Below are 18418 nucleotides of genomic sequence, written 5' to 3'. Positions count from 1 at the left end.
TAATCCGGCACTGATCCTGGGGTGTGTTCCGTAAGCAAGTGGCTTGCTATAGCTTTCCAAGCCAGTCGTTCCGTATTAACCACTGCAAACCGCTCGCCTAGCCGCTCGGCAAGGGGAACATGCAACAAGTGCTTCTTTGTGTTAGTAAAAATGCCAGCCAGAGTCGAATTCAAAACGAATTCATCGAAAACCGTTCACCGGAGGAAACTAAAACTTTACCACATGTTACACGACCAGTTGATACGAGGAATACAAGAAAAGATGCGGGTGGAGGCCATTCAGCCCATCCTGCCTGCGTGACATCAACACCACACTAATTTATCAACACAAGATCAAAATAAGAAAATGCAAAATTTATTATGTTTTTTAAAATCGTGTTTCTGTGTGGTTTTGTGTGTATTTATTTTTCTACTTACTTACTTTTTAAAGTTTTTGTATTTATTTTTTTCCTCCTCTGGGTAGGGGGCATGGGCTTGGTTAAAAAAAGACTCCCACCTTGACGAGACACCCACCAACAGCACTCTGTACACATGCACACAATCACCCATGAATGCTCAAACTACCTCAAAGTCCTGAGAACATCCCGATAACTTCCAGATACCTATCTCATTCTAATTTAAACTTATCTACTGTTTCTGCTGCCACTATCTTTCTAGGGAGACAATTCCATGCATTAACTTCTCTCTGAGTAAAAGTTCCCTGCCTTACTACCGTCTTAACTATCCTCTTCTTTACTCTCAGGCTATGGCTCCTGGTCCTATCACTGTCCACTTGTTGAGTAATTCATCTGCACCTTTCATTATCTTAAACATCTGAATCATATCCCCTTGTAACCGCCTCCTTTCTAGTGTATAAAGCCCCGTCTCCTTCAGCCGCTTCTCATAGTTAAGTCTAGCTAAGCCCAAAAACAACCCAGTTGCCCTGCGCTGAACCGTCTCTATGGCATCTATGTCCATGCTGAATTGTGGTGACCAAAACTGCACACAATATTCGAGATGTGGCCCTCACTAAATTCCTGTACAATGTTAATACCACCTCTTTTGATTTATAAATGAGAATCCGATGAATACAACCTGAAGCCCTATTTGCTTTTCCTATAGCTGCCTGCTGCTGCATGCTTATCACCCATATCTATTACCACTCCCAGATCCTTCTCCTGTGTGACACGCTCAAAAATTACTCCTTGCATCCTGTAATCTCTATTTTCATTGTTTCCCATCCCAAACACCTTACACTTGCTTAGGCAAAATTGCATCTGCCAATCACTGCAAACCGCTCACTTATCCCAATCAGACAGCCCAATCTATGCAAGTATCAATACTTTCCTGTATCTGATCACCACCACCTCTGCTATCTACCTTACCTCCAAGCTTTGTGTCATCTGCAAATTTGGAAAGCCTCCTCTTCACCCCACTATCCACATCATTTATGTAAATAATGAATAATAATGGTCCGAGTACTGATCCCTGAGGTACCCCACCACTTACATCCTCCCAGCAAGACATCCTCCCACTTACAGATACTCTTTGTTTCCTATCACTAAGCCAGTTTGCAAATCAATTAGCTACCTGACCAGCCACTCCACAAGCCCTCACTTTGGGTAACAACCTCCAATGTGGTACCTTATCAAATGTCTTCTTAAAGTCTAAATATACTATATCCACTACCTTTCCCTTGTCCACCCAATCAGACTGCTTCCTAGAACTCTAAAAGAGTTGTTAAACAGGAACTACCTTTGGGAAACCCATGCTGACTACATTTTGTATTTATTTAAATGGTTCCTAATCTGGTCCCTAATTAATGTCTCCAACACCTTCCCCGCAGCTGAAGTTAAACGAACAGGTCTATAATTTCCCAATTCTTCTCTGGATCCTTTCGTAAATAATGGTGTGACATTTGTTACTCTCCAATCCTCCGGTACCTGTCCTGACTCCAGTGAGCTATTGAAAATATCCGTTATCATCTCGCTTACCTGTTCAGCCACCTCCATCAATACTCTCGGGTGCATATTATTTGGCCCTGGAGCCTTATCTACCCTTAGATTACCTCGCTGTTCCTTTACTTCCTCCACTCCAACCTGGATCTTCTGTAAAAGCCCTTCCTCACCTCCTCGATAGATACTCTCAGCTATTGGCAATTCTCCTGACTCTTCTTGTGTAAAAGTTGAAGCAAAATACCTGTTTAATAAACCTGCCATCTCGCTTTCATCACTAACCAATCTCCCAGTGATATTCCTCAATAGGCCCACACTGGTTCTAACCTATTCTTCTCCCCTGATATACTTAAAGAAAGCCTTGCTATTATGTTTAATATTCTTAGCCATGTCCTTCTCATTCTCTCTTTTGGATTGCTGAGTCATTTTCTTCACTTGCCTCTGTTCACTCCGATAGTGATATAAATGTAACTCCAGTCCTGTTATTTTAAACCTAATAAATGCCTGCTTCACCTTCATAGCATTCCTTATCTCACTGCTCAACCAGCCTGGTCTCTTTCTACTTCTAGTTTTCCACCTCATTGGAATGTACTTACTGTGCACTCTATACATTTGGTCAATGAAGGTTTCCCATTTCTCTGATGATGATTGTCCTGTTGTTAGTCTCCCAATCTACATCACTCAACTCTCTCCTCATACCCTCAAGGGTTGCCTTCCTGAAATATAATAGCCTCACTCTTCTATCCTGAACTCTAACCCTTAACAGAGTCTTTATACACACAATGTTATGGTTATTTGCTCCTAAATGCTCCCCGACCTCCACTTCCTCCACCATATTGGGATCGTTACTTAAAAGGAGGTCCAACATTGCACTCCACCTCGTGGGCTTATCTACAAACTGGGTTAAAAAGCAATCATTCGACTAAAACAAGGAAATACTCATCCGCTCTGCCCTTTCCCTGTTCCTGGACTCAATATATCCCTAGAAAGTTAAAATCCCCCATAATCAATACTCTTCCCTAACCACAAGCACAATTGGCATCGTGCATATTGAGTGTGCTTAAAAAAAACATTCGAAATAAGAATCATTGCAATCACTTCAACCTTTATCGTGCTCAGCTGGTGAATAAATGAAGAAGAAGTACAATTTGGCGTTTTAACAATCTCCCGATTTATATGTTCTCGATCTATTCTTGCATCTTTATCAGCCTTGGTAGTTATGAAAACATTCGAGAATAAGAATAAAAACTACTTTGTAAAGGCTTTTGAATGTAGTCTAGCAGACTTTTCAAAGCATAATTTGTACACATTAACCTCAGAAGTGTAACTCGATCAATTATAAATTTGCCGCCATAAGAGTTGCCTCAAACCAAGTCCTTCTCAAGACTGCACGGGGTACGTATTCGATGAATACCATCTATCTGGCGGAGGGAAATATCATGCTGTACAGCACTATATCGTTTTTGGCCCGATCTCTCAATCATGAAGAATCACTTTTAAAATTAAATAATTCTCGTATCCAGATCCGGATTCAAATCTTCTCCAAAATTGAATCAGTTCAGCCTTGCCGCGCACCCAACCTGTCCACCAAGTTTCGTCCGAATCCGTCCAAAACTTTTTGAGACATTCTGCACACAAACAAACAGACAAATAGACAAACGGACAGAAAGGGGTGAAAACATAACCTCCTTCACCTTCAGTGGCGAAGGTAATAATAATAGTAAGAGCAACCATGCAAACAGCTCCTCCGCTCACACGCGGACAACTATCAGCATGTATGGTAGGGTTTTCCTATATTCAGGACTTTATTCAACTGTTAAAATATCTGCCGGCATTCATTTATCAGCCATTATTGTCATCTGTTGCTTTGTGCCTCAGACATAAGCCACTGCTGGTTCACCTTTTCAGTCTTCACTCAATATAGTTTGTGTGGTTTTTGGTTCGGAAGGTTTTGAGCTGTAATTCACTCCAAATGAATATCATTTTGAATGTGATTGCACTCCCCACTGTGAGGCTACCTTTCACCTGAGGTGCAGCAATGTCCATGGATTTGCTGCTTGGGAGAAGATGAATTGAAGGAGAGGGGGAGAGGTTCTTTAACACAAGAGATTGTGCTGGATCAGCTATTCACATTGTCTGGATTGGTGGTTTGTCCCTTGTGGTATCCCTTTCACTACCAGCCTCATCATAACTCTCTTCACCTTCTCGCATTGAATGCACAAGACTGGAGTTCAGACTTCTTAATTCACAATACCAGAGTTCAGTCATTTTATTATTTCTAATGGCTATGAATTATATTTTTATCTAATTCTTTGGCCTGTCCAGATTCTCTTCCTTTATATTCCTGTTGATAATGCTATATTTTGATGATGTGCTTTTTCCCTATTTTTGCTTTCATTATGTCATCCCGACAATGCTGCAATGCATTTCATGGGTACATCATCATGACCACCGTCTCAATGCTTCATGCTTGTTTGTTTCTTCATCCCTTTTATTATTGAGGCTATTTCTCCTACACATTATTTATTTTGCCATTTGTTGTAAATAGTAAAGTTACTTTCACATCAATGTGATGTATATATATATATATATATATATATATATATATATATATATATATATATATATATATATATATATATATATATATATATATATATATATATATATATAGTTATGGCTGTGGAAATTCGCAATACACCATAAAGGGTCCTCAGGTGAGATATATCAATAAGTCCATGTGCAGTTTGCCCAAACCCATTGTTTAGAGGGAATATGTGTGATTCATTCGGGCTGCGACGCTTTAGTTAGCCGTTTTTCTATCGCTGTCGTTATTTTGGTGCAAGAACACCAACGAACATCGCCACAACCAACATCTCAATGATCACGCCATTCACTACACGACGCCAACAATCACGCCATTCACGCCACGACGCCACCTTCCACAACTACGCTGCCACCATCTTCGCCACTCGCCTTTTAACGAGCACCGTGCGGTCACGATCTCCGTGGGACGGATGAAAGGAGCGGAGTGGCAGCAGCAACAAGGGTGCAAAGGGGCATCTCCCGCCCAAAACACCTGCGCAAATATCTCCCGCCCGAATCTTCCTTCTCTTGTCGTACGGCGCGTGGAGAAGAAAACTAACAACGCCTGTGGGGTTTTTCCGCCATTTTTTCCCGTGCTTAGTGAGAAAGGGGGAGGGGGTGGTGCGTCCTTTCCCGATTGGCGGATACGCGGTGTGACGCGGCCGGGGGAGAGGAACGCCCCCCTTCAAGGCATTTTCTGGAAGCGTCTCAAAAGAAGGAGGAGCCAAGAACGGGGCGGGGTATGGGGCAGAGCGAAGGGCGGAGCAAGACGCTACAAAAGGCGAGAGCTGTTGGAGAGTCCTGGGTCGGTTGTCCCTGTTCCCTTGCCCCTGAAGGAAAATTGTCGAGGGTTGTCGAGAGTCGCTGCCCCCTTGTCCCTGAAGGAGAATTGTCGAGGGTTGTGGAGAGTCCCTGTTCCCTTGTCCCTGAAGGAGAATTGTCGAGAGTTGTTGGGTTGTCCCTGTTCCCTTGTCCTGAAGGAGAACTGTCGAGAGTTGTGAAGAGTCCCTGGTTCCCTTGTCCCTGGAGGAGAATTATAGAGAGTTGTTGGAGAGTTCTTGCTCTTGGTTCGTTCGTTCGGAGGAAGAGGTTGAGGTTCTGTTCGTTCGTTCCTGTCGGGCGGACGACACGTGCAGGCGCGAGGCATGAGCCCAGTGGACCACGCGGAGGGACTCGGAGTTACGGTCTCCAAGGACTCGACATGCTCAGGGAAGTCACGACTTCCATTTCTTTTGGGTTCTGTGTAAACATGTGTGTGGCGCCAGTCTGGTGAAGTAGAACTGTTTTAAGTGTTGTCGTGTGAATTGCATTATTCAGTTGTAGATCTGCGTGTGTCTCTTCGCTTGCTTTTATTGTTTTCTTGCTTGACTGTAATATACGTGCCTTCCGTGCTGCCGTGTGGTGCGGAATAAATGTGCTGGTCCAATTGTTCCCCGTTTCGCTGCGTCCTTTCCTTTGTTTGAATCTCCATCTTGCATCACGTAAGGGATTAATAGTGGGTTTAAAACACCCGCTAACTAATCTGAACCGTCAAGGTCGACGATAACTCCGCTCAGTTATCCCTGTAGCATGGAACGAGCCACTTAAGCAGGTCATGACCGGAGTCGACCTGCCGTGTGGTACAACTCCTCGGTACGCTATCCGCGCGGGTACTTAGGTATATCGACATTTGGCGATTCACCCTATTTCGCGCGGGTAGAATGCGGACTGGGCTGTGACTAGGTTAAACCCCCACCCGTGACTGGTTTCTGGTGGTAGTTCCAGGAGGGTCAGGACTGAATTGTCCGTCCGGTGGGCGATGCGGTTGCGATTGGAGTTACGCGGCCGATTGCACGCCGGCGGGAGCGAATTCGTAACAATATGTACATATATATATATATATATATATATATATATATATATATATATATATATATATATATATCTTCTTCTTCCTCTTTCGGCTGCTCCCATCAGGGGTCGCCACAGCGGATCATCCGTATGATCCGCATAGTGATTTGGCACATGTTTTACGCCGGATGCCCTTCCTGACGCAACCCTGGTCGCCTCTTACGACACAGGGATATGGTACACCTATTTTAACCAGGGTATACACCGGCCCAGTACACTGGTACTCATTTCGCCGACCTCGGAAGGATGACAGGCTGAGTCAACTCCCTGGTGTATTAATTCAGTGGCCTAACGGGGCTTGAACTCAGGACCTCTTGGATCCCAAGCCGCTGCCCTAACCACTGCGCCAACACCAGGCTATATATATATATATATATATATATATATATATATATATATATATATATATATATATATATATATATATATATATATAAATATATATAAATATATATACATATATATATATATATATATACATATATATATATATATATATATATATATATATACATATATATATATATATATATATATATATATATATATATATATATATATATATATATATATATATATATATAGCCTGGTGTTGGCGCATGTTATATATATATATATATATATATATATATATATATATATATATATATATATATATATATATATATATATATATATATATATATATATATATATATATATATATATATATATATATATATATATATATATATATATATATATATACATATATATATATATATATATATATATACATACATACATACATATATGAAGACCACAAGGGGAAAACCAGATATGTCACTTTTCATAAATTTCAGGGTTATTGCACCTGCCAATAGTTGGCAACATCAGGTTTCCTCTCACAATATTACTTTAACAAATAACCAGGGGTGTCACATAATTTATATGGTATAAAATATTAGCCGTGCAATGAAAAAACAAGTGTTGTCAAAGCTGAACAAGTAGAAACCCAGAGTTGTTAGTACTTTACTCCTGGTTATCTCCCTTTCATTCATGTTAACTGTTCCACCATAATATTCAGAGTTGAGAAACTAAAAAATGAAAGGTTGTAAAACTTTCACAGCTTAAACTCTGAGCACTACAATAGCCTATTTGGTTATATCATGAGCTCCGTAGTTGGTGCATATCGTGGTTCAAGCCTGGTAAAGCTTTTATTGTGACTTTTATGGGACCCACGCCGTGGCTTAATGGTTAGCGCGTCTGAGTACCCATCCTCATTCGATGTACCCACCGCCCAATCAACCTGCTTAGGTATATGAGGGAGTACCATGAGGTGACTTCGGCTATCGCGGGGGTGTCTTATCCTTGGTTTCCTCCCGGTTTTCCATCATATTAAGTAGTACGGAGTAAGAAATGGAGAATCCGTCGTCATATAAGTAAAATACCCTTGAGTATGGCGTTGAACACCAATCAGACAAAAAAACAATGACCGTTTAATGTTGAAAAAAATAATCTGTGATCACCAAAGTCATGTAATGTATGCTAATAACCAACAAGCATGAATTTGCTACACATCCTGGGTTAAAATTGCATGGCAATTATTAAACAAGGGAATAACCAGTGATGTCAGTTTGCAACATTGATTCGTTCTTTGCTCTTAAATTAAATAACACAGAAGCTTGGCAAATGCAACATGTCTACTTTGATCGGCCAATGATCACTCTTCCTTTTAATGGAAAAAAAAATCTCTGACAGTTATTAAACAGTCCACCAAAGTGTTGAAATTTTGTTTTTCAGTTTCTTCAAAATTGACTGATCCTTACATATCTGGTTTTCCCCTTGTGGTCTTCATATATATATATATATATATATATATATATATATATATATATATATATATATATATATATATATATATATATATATATATATATATATATATATATATATATATATATATACACACACACACACACACACACACACACACACACACACACACACACACACACACACACACACACACACACACCGTTGGCCGATATCGTGGCGATTTTTGGGGAACCTGCAGGTTGTAGTCAGTGCAATTACTGACCCCCCCCCATAATTACAGTGGAAACCCCACCGAGCTGAAGTGATCATGTGACCAGCATTTTCATCTTCATGAACACTTCCGCCTTCTTCCTCTGAACCGCTCGCATAAGGCTCAAAACGAAGCTCCTCCACAATCCCCCCAGAAGCGTTTCAATTACTCATTTTGTCTCCAATAGTTTCTTCAAAATCCCACTGACCAGTTTCAACATTCTGAGACCCATCAGTGTTGCTAATGAATGGTGGAATCAGTATCGGAATCCAAGCTTGACCTGCACTGTTTCTCTACGGAAAACCGCCGTTCGGATCAAGGGGAGTTCATAGTACGACGTCACCAGCGAAATCGAAAATCGACACTGGGGCTTTTTTTGACACTTTGTGATTACAAAAAATTCAAATATTTTTCCCCTTCAAATTCGACCGTAATTAATGATTCTCAATGGTTTTCAGGAAGAAAAAAAAAAACAATTACGTTTGGGTTCCCCTTTAAAATGATGATTATGAAGCTGATAACAATGACGATTGTGATGGCTGGGGAAGTGGGATTGATTCTTATGCACCATGATAAAGGAAATGGTATTACAGAAAAAGAGCAAAAAGTCTTAAGCGAACATGATGTGATGTTGACGGAAGTCAACATACATGGATACAGAAAATGCCAAAATGGAGAATGCCAAACCCTCTAATGTGTTTGCATGGGGACAATTTCATTCACCGCAGAACTTCTTGATAGACTGGATTCCTAGTCTGCTTTTTCCCCATCTTTGGGAGAAAGATCAGTGTCGTGTGGGTGGAAACCCAAAATCTCGATTGTACTGAGATACAGTATTACCGAACCAGTGCATGTTTCCACATGCAGTATATGGTGAAACTGTGAATGCCGAACCTGTGAATGTGTGTACATGCGGAGAGAGAACAGTTTCGTATGGGTGGAAACTCAAAATCATAATTGTTTTGAGAAGCTGATAAAACTTTCTGCCCATCTTATGACACCCGCTGGGACCTCAAAATGTTCCACAGAAAGTTTCGTGGGGCTAGCCCCAAAACTGAGGAAGTAGTTCGGGGACAGACAGACAGACACCCTTGCTTTATTATATAGATATACGAATTCATCAACTTCATCAACTGTACAGTTTCACCTCCAGAAATTATACAACCAACACCCACCTGCTGCGTATGCATGAATGAATGAGTGTTATGAAAAAGAGGGGGGAAAGTATGATACAGTATTGCACAGTATTTGATGAACTTCTTAATCAAATGCAATGTATAATTTAACACAGGGAGGTTAATTTGCTTACATATTTGTAATATACCCAGGTGATGACATTCTTAAAGCACAGGAAGGAAAAGGATAAACCATCAGAGTACATGCTGTTCATGATAATACATTCTGCTGCTCTTCACGAAGGTCCCAATGGGAAGCTATAGCCCCAGCAGCAATCAAAAAACGAAGTTCACATCAAATCATCTCCAAACCCACAGAGTATTCTACTTCAACATGGGGTTGCCACAGCTGTATCAAGACTCCCCAATTTATTGCATGGGTGACCACTGCACCTCGGGGGTAGATATAGTTAAACAAAATCAGAATAGATTTAAAGCCAATTTTGAAAGGTCTAGCCTGACCTCACACCTTTTGCTATGGAAATGCAATATCAATCCATCAAAGTGTCACAAAACCTTAGCACGGCTTGTATTAAAATTGATAAACAAGCACAGGACAAGCAATTATTTAGTCTCCATACGGTATCATGACAGAATGGAAACTTGAATGACTGGAACACAAAGGAATAAATGATAATAGGAAAACCCACACAAGCATATGATTAAACAAGACCAAGCACTTAGCAATGCAAAGACTCATTGACCCCTTTCATACAACAATCCACTGAGTGCAAGCCCCTTGTAGATTGAAAACACATTTTTTTTTTATAATTTAACTTACGGATTTAAAATGCAAAATTTATAACGCTATTTCATTGCGATGCAAAGCTGCATGCATGAGACCGATTTGAAAGGAAAAAAAAACGCTGTACAATGAATTATATAGATTATAGGAGATGTTGGTGTGAACAAACACCCTCAGGAACCTAACTTGGACATGAAATCAACTTATAGTTAAATTATACAACAAAAAAAATGATGGTTAAATTACACAACTTTGTCAAACTGTGCCTGAGGCCGACAAAAAGCGCACAACAATAAGAATATGTGAGAAATGAAAAATTAAAGAAAGAAAAGAAAAGGTAACTTAAGAATGATGAATATGAATAAATTCTCAAAATTGCATTGCTGTACTATATATAATTAATGCAAATTTATGCATTACTTGGTTGGCGGCCTGTTAGTTTCTGACCAACTCTCATCTCATCTTGAAAGTCCTATTCCCAATCCTATCACTGCTGTGCTTCCAGAGCCCCAGCAGCTGACACTGCTCCTCCAGCCACAGCTGGTTGCACATGTTCCCTAAAGTAACCAACACTTTATCAACAGCTTATAAAATAGTCTTTCCTTTGACCTTTTTGTTTCCTTATCATTATTATTTTTTGAATATAGAAATCAGGGGGTGATTTCCCTTTTGGCCTCACTCTTCCCTTCATTCATCTGCAAGTGGCAGCTCATTGTAATCACACTATAATTGGAGAAGTGTGTGTGTGTGTGTGTGTGTGTGTGTGTGTGTGTGTGTGTGTGTGTGTGTGTGTGTGTGTGTGTGTGACTTCTACACACTCCTGAACCACTGAATGGAATTAGTTGAAAACTGCTGGTTGTACTCGAGATGGTTTTAGGTTGATAAAAAACCTTCATACTCCCAGGGTTCAGGGTCGGGAGAGAATGCTAATTCTTTCTATGGAAATGTGTATGGCATAGTGTCGCTCCTGGTGAAAGAGGGTACTGCAAGTCATTCCAAAATACGCCAATTCTGGGGCAATTCTTCTATCCGTAAGGACAGGTTATTGCCTCGTCTCTTTCAATCCTCTGTATCTAGATCTCGTGCCCCTATAATATTCATGGATTCTCACATGTCTATAACTTAGGCTCTCTGACATAAAATCTTTCCTCTAAACTTTTAAATACCAAGGAGTAATTATCACATAATTTGTAAAAGTAGCAAAGATTGAAAAATCACTTCCTGGAATTATCATCATCACTCATTATCAGCTGTTTTGGGATGGCAGGATAGCCTAGAGCAGGGGTCAGGAACGTGTGGCTTGCGAACCAGGTGTGGCTCTTTTGATGATTGCATCTGGCTTGCAGATAAAATTGGAGTTTGAAATTTTGAAAGCCCAATATTTCTCGCGGAAGCTTTACCTATAGTTTGAATGGTGTCGTGCTTCATTCACGTGCAGGGCTGAACTTGGCAGAAGGAGAGAAGAAAAAACGCCTCCGAATTGACTGAAGCGGTTTTTGTTTCGTCCAGTCATGCGGCCGAGGCGACTAGTGATTTCGGTTCCTCCAATGACGTGCCGCCGCCGAGACGCGTAGCGGAATTCATCTCGACCAATCACGCGCCACCGCTGAGGCGACAGCATCCCAGAGTCGACCAGCTGCGCCGCACCTCTCGAGTATATAAGCACGTGCGCAGGCCAGCCAGATTCACTATTTGCCAAGCCTCAGTTGGGTCAACATCTCCCTCTCTCTCATTTGCTCAAAAGTAACCCTTCGACGAAGATGGCAAAAAGAAAAAAAGAGGAGTATCGTACATTTCAGGACGAATGGGCCAAAGAATTCGCCTTTGTGGAGAGAGCAGGTTCTGTAGTGTGTCTAATTTGCAATGACAAAATTGCATCGATGAAACTGTCGAATATAAAGCGGCACTTCAACACGCGCCATGATACCTTTGCATCAAAATACCCTGTGGGAGACAGCAGAAAGAAAGCGTGCCAAGAGCTACTGAGCAGGGTGCAAGCCAGCCAGCAGCAACTCCGCGTATGGACCCGGCAAGGTGACTATAATTCCGCTCGCTTTGCTGGATCTTTAGCAATAGTGAGAAACGGAAAACCATTCACAGATGGCGAGTATGCTGAAACGTTCATGCTGGATGTAGCCAATGAACTTTTTGATGATCTTCTGAACAAAGACAAGATAATCAAACGGATACAAGACATGCCTCTGTAGGCAAGAGCTGTTCATGATCGTACCATCATGATGGCAAACCAAGTGGAGGAAACGCAAGTGAAGGACAGAAATACAGCGCCGTTCTTTTACCTGGTTTTGGATGAGTCAACAGACGTAAGCCATCTGTCGCAGTTCAGCGTGATTGCAAGATATGCTGCTGGTGATACACTGCGCGAAGAAAGTCTTCCTGTTCTGCCAATAAAAGGGTCCACAAGAGGTGAGTATTTATTCAAGTCTTTCATGGAGTTCGCTCAAGAAAAAAAAATCTACCTATGGATAAACTTATCTCAGTGTGTACTGATGGTGCTCCATGTATGGTGGGGAAAAACAACGGATTTGTGGCGCTTCTCCGTGAACATGAAAATAGACCCATCCTAAGTTTCCATTGCATTCTACACCAGGAAGCACTTTGTGCTCAGATGTGTGATGGGCAGCTTGGCGAAGTGATGTCGCTGGTCATTCGTGTGATCAACTTTATTGTTGCCTGAGCCTTAAATGGTCGCCAGTTTAAAACGCTGCTGGATGAAGTTGGAAATAACTATCACGGTCTGCTTTTGCACAGCAATGTGCGTTGGTTGTCAAGAGGGAAGGTGCTTAGCCGTTTTGCGGCTTGCCTGAACGAAATCCGGACTTTCCTTGAAATGAAAGGGATTGAGCATCCTGAGCTAGCCGAAACTGAGTGGCTCCTCAAGTTTTACTATCTCGTGGATATGACTGAACATCTGAACCAGCTCAACGTGAAAATGCAAGGCATTGGAAATACAGTGTCATCCCTTCAACAAGCCATGTTTGCTTTTGAAAACAAGCTGGAGCTCTTTATCATGGATCTTGAAACAGGTCGTTTACTACATTTTGAAAAACTGAGACAATTTAAAGATGCATGCACAGCAAGTGAGCTGACTCAAAACTTTGATCTCCACCAGTGAGCTGGCTTCACATCCAGTCTCCTCCAGTCATTCAAAGCATGCTTTGGAGAATTTCGTGAGCACACTCGTCTTTTTAAGTTCATCACCCATCCAAACGAGTGTTCACTGAACACAGCCGACCTGAGTTACATTTCTGGTGTCTCCGTCAGAGATTTTGAAGCAGAAGTGGCTGACCTGAAGGTCTCAGACATGTGGGTGAATAAGTTCAAGTCACTGAATGAAGATTTGGAAAGAATCGCACGACAGAAAGCGGAGTTGGCGAGCAAGCACATGTGGACAGAAATGAAAAAACTTCAACCCGAAGACCAGCTGATTATCAAAACTTGGAACGCGCTTCCTGTCACATACCTCACACTGCAGCGTGTGAGTATTGATGTATTGACCTTGTTTGGATCTACGTATGCATGTGAGCAGTCATTCTCACATCTTAAAAACATCAAGTCCAACCTACGATCACGTCCAACGGATGAAAGCCTCAACGCTTGCATGAAGCTTAACCTCACCAAGTACCAACCAGACTACAAAGCCATCAGCAAATCCATGCAGCACCAGAAGTCCCATTAATGGTGAGTATTATAACAACATTATTTAAAAGAATAAATTCAGAGGCTTATTATACTCACATTTAGTTGAATTCAGTCTTAAAATATATGATATGGCTCTCACTGAAATAGATTTCCAAATATTTTGCTTTCATGGCTCTCTGAATCAAAAACGTTCCCGACCCCTGGCCGAGAGCATTGGTCCCCAACCTGCGGCCCGAGGGCTGCATGCGGCCCACGGAGCCCTATACTGCGGCCCGCGAGGACTTTCCAATAAAAACACATTTCCATGTAGCAATTTAAAAGGGTTACACAATGCCACTGCCGGCCGGCACCGTGACCTGAAAAGCCTTACACAATGCTACTGCCACTTACCGCCGGGAGTAATCAAATCAATTTGCATCAATAAAACTCAATAAAATGAATCAATTTTTTCTGGCTCCCAACATCCTTGGGAGTAGTGAATGTGGCCCGTGGGATCAAAAGGTTGGGGACCACTGGCCTAGAGCTATGCAACTCACCTCTGAGCTGTCTATACTGGGTAGGAATATCGACCCAGTTATAAACTGTCATCCTTGTGTGCAGGTCGAGGCATCAGTGTGTGCACTGTCCTTTAGATTGACATTAAAACTGGATCTTCCATCTGCTGGCATTAGTTGGCGGACGTTAAAGATATCAGTGTCCTTCACGGAGAGTAGATGAGCTATTGCCAGCACCGTGGCCAAATTTCCAAATCCTTGCTCTAACCTGCTGGGGGGACACTGCATAAGTCACACCTTTACTTCATCTCTCGAGCTAAGGTGTTTTTTTGAAGCAGGACATACACAAGGTCATGTGAAAATTTGCAGTTCTGAAATTTTGAAAAATCCATAAACAAAACTACTTTTTCCCAACATTTTGTACATTTTTAACTGAAATGATTTTACAACAAAAAAATGTATTCATCATTTTTTTTAACAATAATGTAAGATTTGTGGAGGAGTTTGTATATACGGTACATCATATTTCAGACGAAGGAATTAATAGACAATAGCTCACCTTCCTCAGCATAGCTAGTACTCTTAGAGTTGAATTGACAAGCCATCCCACGAGGGTTTATTTCCAATAGCACATCTTCACTGAAACGGTGACCGTGAATCCAAGAGCCACATCATCATTTTCTGCAAGGATCCTGACCAACAGGGGAGCACATGCCCAGTGAAGAAATGTCATCAAATGTAATCCCTCATGGGATAGTTTGCCAGCTTAACTCGAATGAGGAGTCCACCATTCAATACTGATGAAAACTGGTGAGGCAGAAACATGTCTGTCAATTGATTCCCTTCCAAAGGGGTAGGCGAGTCATCTGCAAAACAAAAAGGTTTCTGAAGCCATATAGGTCAACTCGTAATCGTCATCATATGTGATAAAGTTGTGTCCTGTGATTCCCTGTCACTTCTTCTGGAGTTACTACCTTGTGATGGCTATGCAGTACAAAACTTTTTTTGAACAAGCTGGATACAGCCACAAACTCTATCACAGAAGTGGAAGGGAAAACTTGAGAAGAAGTTGAAGAAATGAAACAAAACAAATAGGGTAAGGGAATGAGGATAAAACCCAGTCACCTGAAAACTCAGAAAGAGGGGGACTTGAAGAGGGATTGAGTGTAGAAAAGATCATGGGTGTGGATTGGGGATGACTTGAGGTGGTGGTTTTTTTCTTCTTCTTTCAAGTGCAGCATTATGGCTGTTGGTTGCATCATTGGTTAGTGATACGGCTATGCCACTGATGTAGTGTCCCTATTACCAATACACTGGTACTTATTTTGCCGACTTCAGAAGGAAGAGAGGCTGCGTCAACCCCACCTGGTATTAATTCAGTGGCCAACAGGACTCAAACTCAGGACCCGAGGATCCCAAGTCAGCCCCCCTAACCATGAAGCCAACACCAGCCTTGAGATTGGTGAATGGATGTTCTGATAAACAATGATAAAAGACGGTGAATGAGGGTTCAAGAACATTGTTACAGTTGAGGAAATTCGCAAACCACCATTCAGGTCCCGTAGGTGAGATATCTCTGTAAGTACATGTGTAGTTAGCCCCAAACCCGTTGCTTAGAGGGAATAAATGTGATTCATTCGGGCTGTGACCCTTTAAGATAGCCGTTTTTCTGTTCTATCTTTATTTTGAACCAACCACGTCTCAACCGCCATCACACAACAACCACCAACCGCAACGCCGCTTCACAACAACAGCAATGCCAACAGCCACGACCTTTACCTTCACAACTCGCTCCCGCAAACATCGCATCACCACCATTCCAAGCGTCGCCATGGCCATAAACCACCACAATAAACCCTCCACCACCTTCACCTCTCCTCCTTCTGCCGCCATTCCCGCACCGCTTGTGGGCACCGAGCGTCAGGCTGTCCTGGACTCGTACAGGGCGCGCACCGAGCCGCGGGTACAAAGTGCGGCCTTTCCGAGGAGAAGTCGGATCAGGAATGATACACGCCCACTTCTGATCTGTCCAATCAGCAAGCGTGGTGCGATTTGGCCCCGCCTCCAGGCGTGTCGGAGTAGAATCGATAAATGCAAATTCGAGGATCAGGGGAGATTCACGCCCCTTTTTCTCCGTCCAATGGGCGAGCGTGGCTCCTCCCCTAAGCTCGTTCTGATCCAGAAATTTGCATATGGGTTCTCCTGCCATACTATAAAGCGCCGAGCGCGGGGCGAATTTAGTCAGTTTTGGGCTCGGGTGAGGTGGAGAAGTGTGGCAGCGGGAGAGTTTTTCGGTCAAGGGAGTTGGAGAAGAGTCAAGGTGAGTTGGAGAAGTGTGGCAGCGGCAGAGTGTGGCAGGAGCAGTCAAGTCGGGTCTGGAGGAGAGTCAGTCTGTCGGGGTTCGGAGTCTGTCGGGGAGCTGCAGAGAGGGGAAGCCAGGAGCGCGGTCGAGGTCGCAGTGGAGTCGCTCGTCGCGGGACCCAAGCAAGCCAGCTATCCTCTTTCCCCAGAGCATCAACAATTCCCCCCTCCCCCCCCGCTGAGATAGTGCGAAAAGGGGGCCCCGTTCCCACCCCACTCCAAGCAGTGCCAACGAAACCCGCGAAGGAGCGCGGAGTCGGGGCACCGCCGCCACATTTGCGGCTCATCACAAGACGGGTAGGCTCCACCCGGTCTCGCGGCCAACAGGCCCGTCTGTCCCCTTGTCGTTGAGGGTGGCCCTTTTCTTTTGCTTTTGAGTACATGTGTTGTCGGCGCTGTCTGTAAAGTAAAACTGTGCAAGTGTTGCCGTGTGCTCGCGTAGTCGGTAGTATCTCTGCATTGTTGTGTTTCTTTTGTTGCAATTGCTTTTGGTGCATAATTGTTGTAATTGTATATGTGTGCTTTCCGTGTGCCGCGGAATAAATGTGCCTTATGTTGAACTGTTTTCCCGTTTCGCTTCGTCTTTTCTTTAATTGAATCTCCATCTTGCTTCACGTAAAGGGTTGGTAGTGGGCTTAATACGCCTGATAATTAATCAGAACCGTCGAGGCCGACGATAACACCGCTCGGTTATCCCAATAGTACGGAACGGGTCGCTTAAGTGGCCCGTGTCCGGAGTCGACCTGCGGCGAGGTGCGATCGCCCGGTCTACCCTCCGTGTGGGTACTTAGGTAGGTCGAATTTGGCGAACAACCCTATCCCACGCGGGGGGCCGATTGGCACGATCGTGGTGAGGCTGAAAGGCCCACCCGTGACTAGTTCCCGGCATTAGTCCGAGAGGGTCACGACAGAATTGTCCGTCCGGTGGGCGACGTGCCGCGATTCGAGTTACGTGGCCGTTCGCACGCCGGCGGGAGCGAATTCGCAACAATATCATTTATCCCTTGGTCTTTGGAGACTCCATCAGGCTGGTGGTGGCTTTTTGTCACAAATTTTGGCATAGTCCAATCTTGAACCGAATTTGAAGTTAATTCAGAACCTCTTCCTCCAACAAACTCCCCTCTGTCGTCCAAGGGTTTTTCTCAAAAGACGAGTGCTCAACTCGATATGAGACCTTCTTTCCATAACATTCATCCAACTATATTTAAAAAGGCAATTGTGTGTGTGTGTGTGTGTGTGTGTACATCTGAAAAAGTGTGTGTGCACTCGGTAGAGCACATACCTCCGCCACGCAATGCCTGATCCACGACAACATATCGGGCCCAATACATTTTTGAAATATCATGCTATACAGTACTACCGATGGTGAAAAAACACTTTAAAATTAAATAATTCTCGTATCCCGATCCAGATTCAGATCTTCACCAAAATTTAATCAGTTCATCCTTGTCAAACACTGAACCTACTCACAAAATTTAATCCGGATCCGTCCAAAACTTTTTGAGA

The 18418-nt window shown here is 42.8% G+C and overlaps 1 long non-coding RNA gene across 1 annotated transcript in view; it reads right to left on the bottom strand.

Annotated features, from left to right (window-relative positions):
* The window catches only part of LOC147014235 (uncharacterized), a 97698-nt gene extending 82434 nt beyond the window's left edge, over positions 1-15264 (bottom strand). Inside the window, exon 1 of the long non-coding RNA XR_015050434.1 lies at positions 15111-15264. This is a non-coding gene — a long non-coding RNA (uncharacterized LOC147014235). The remainder of the gene's footprint in view (positions 1-15110) is intronic.
* Between the last annotated feature and the right edge of the window lie 3154 nt (positions 15265-18418).

This window comes from Eptatretus burgeri, chromosome 13 (assembly GCF_056783735.1).
Source record: "Eptatretus burgeri isolate ZD-2024b chromosome 13, Ebu_testis_v1, whole genome shotgun sequence".
NCBI classification, from domain to species: Eukaryota; Metazoa; Chordata; class Myxini; order Myxiniformes; family Myxinidae; genus Eptatretus; species Eptatretus burgeri.
This window is presented reverse-complemented; position numbering and strand designations above follow the sequence as displayed.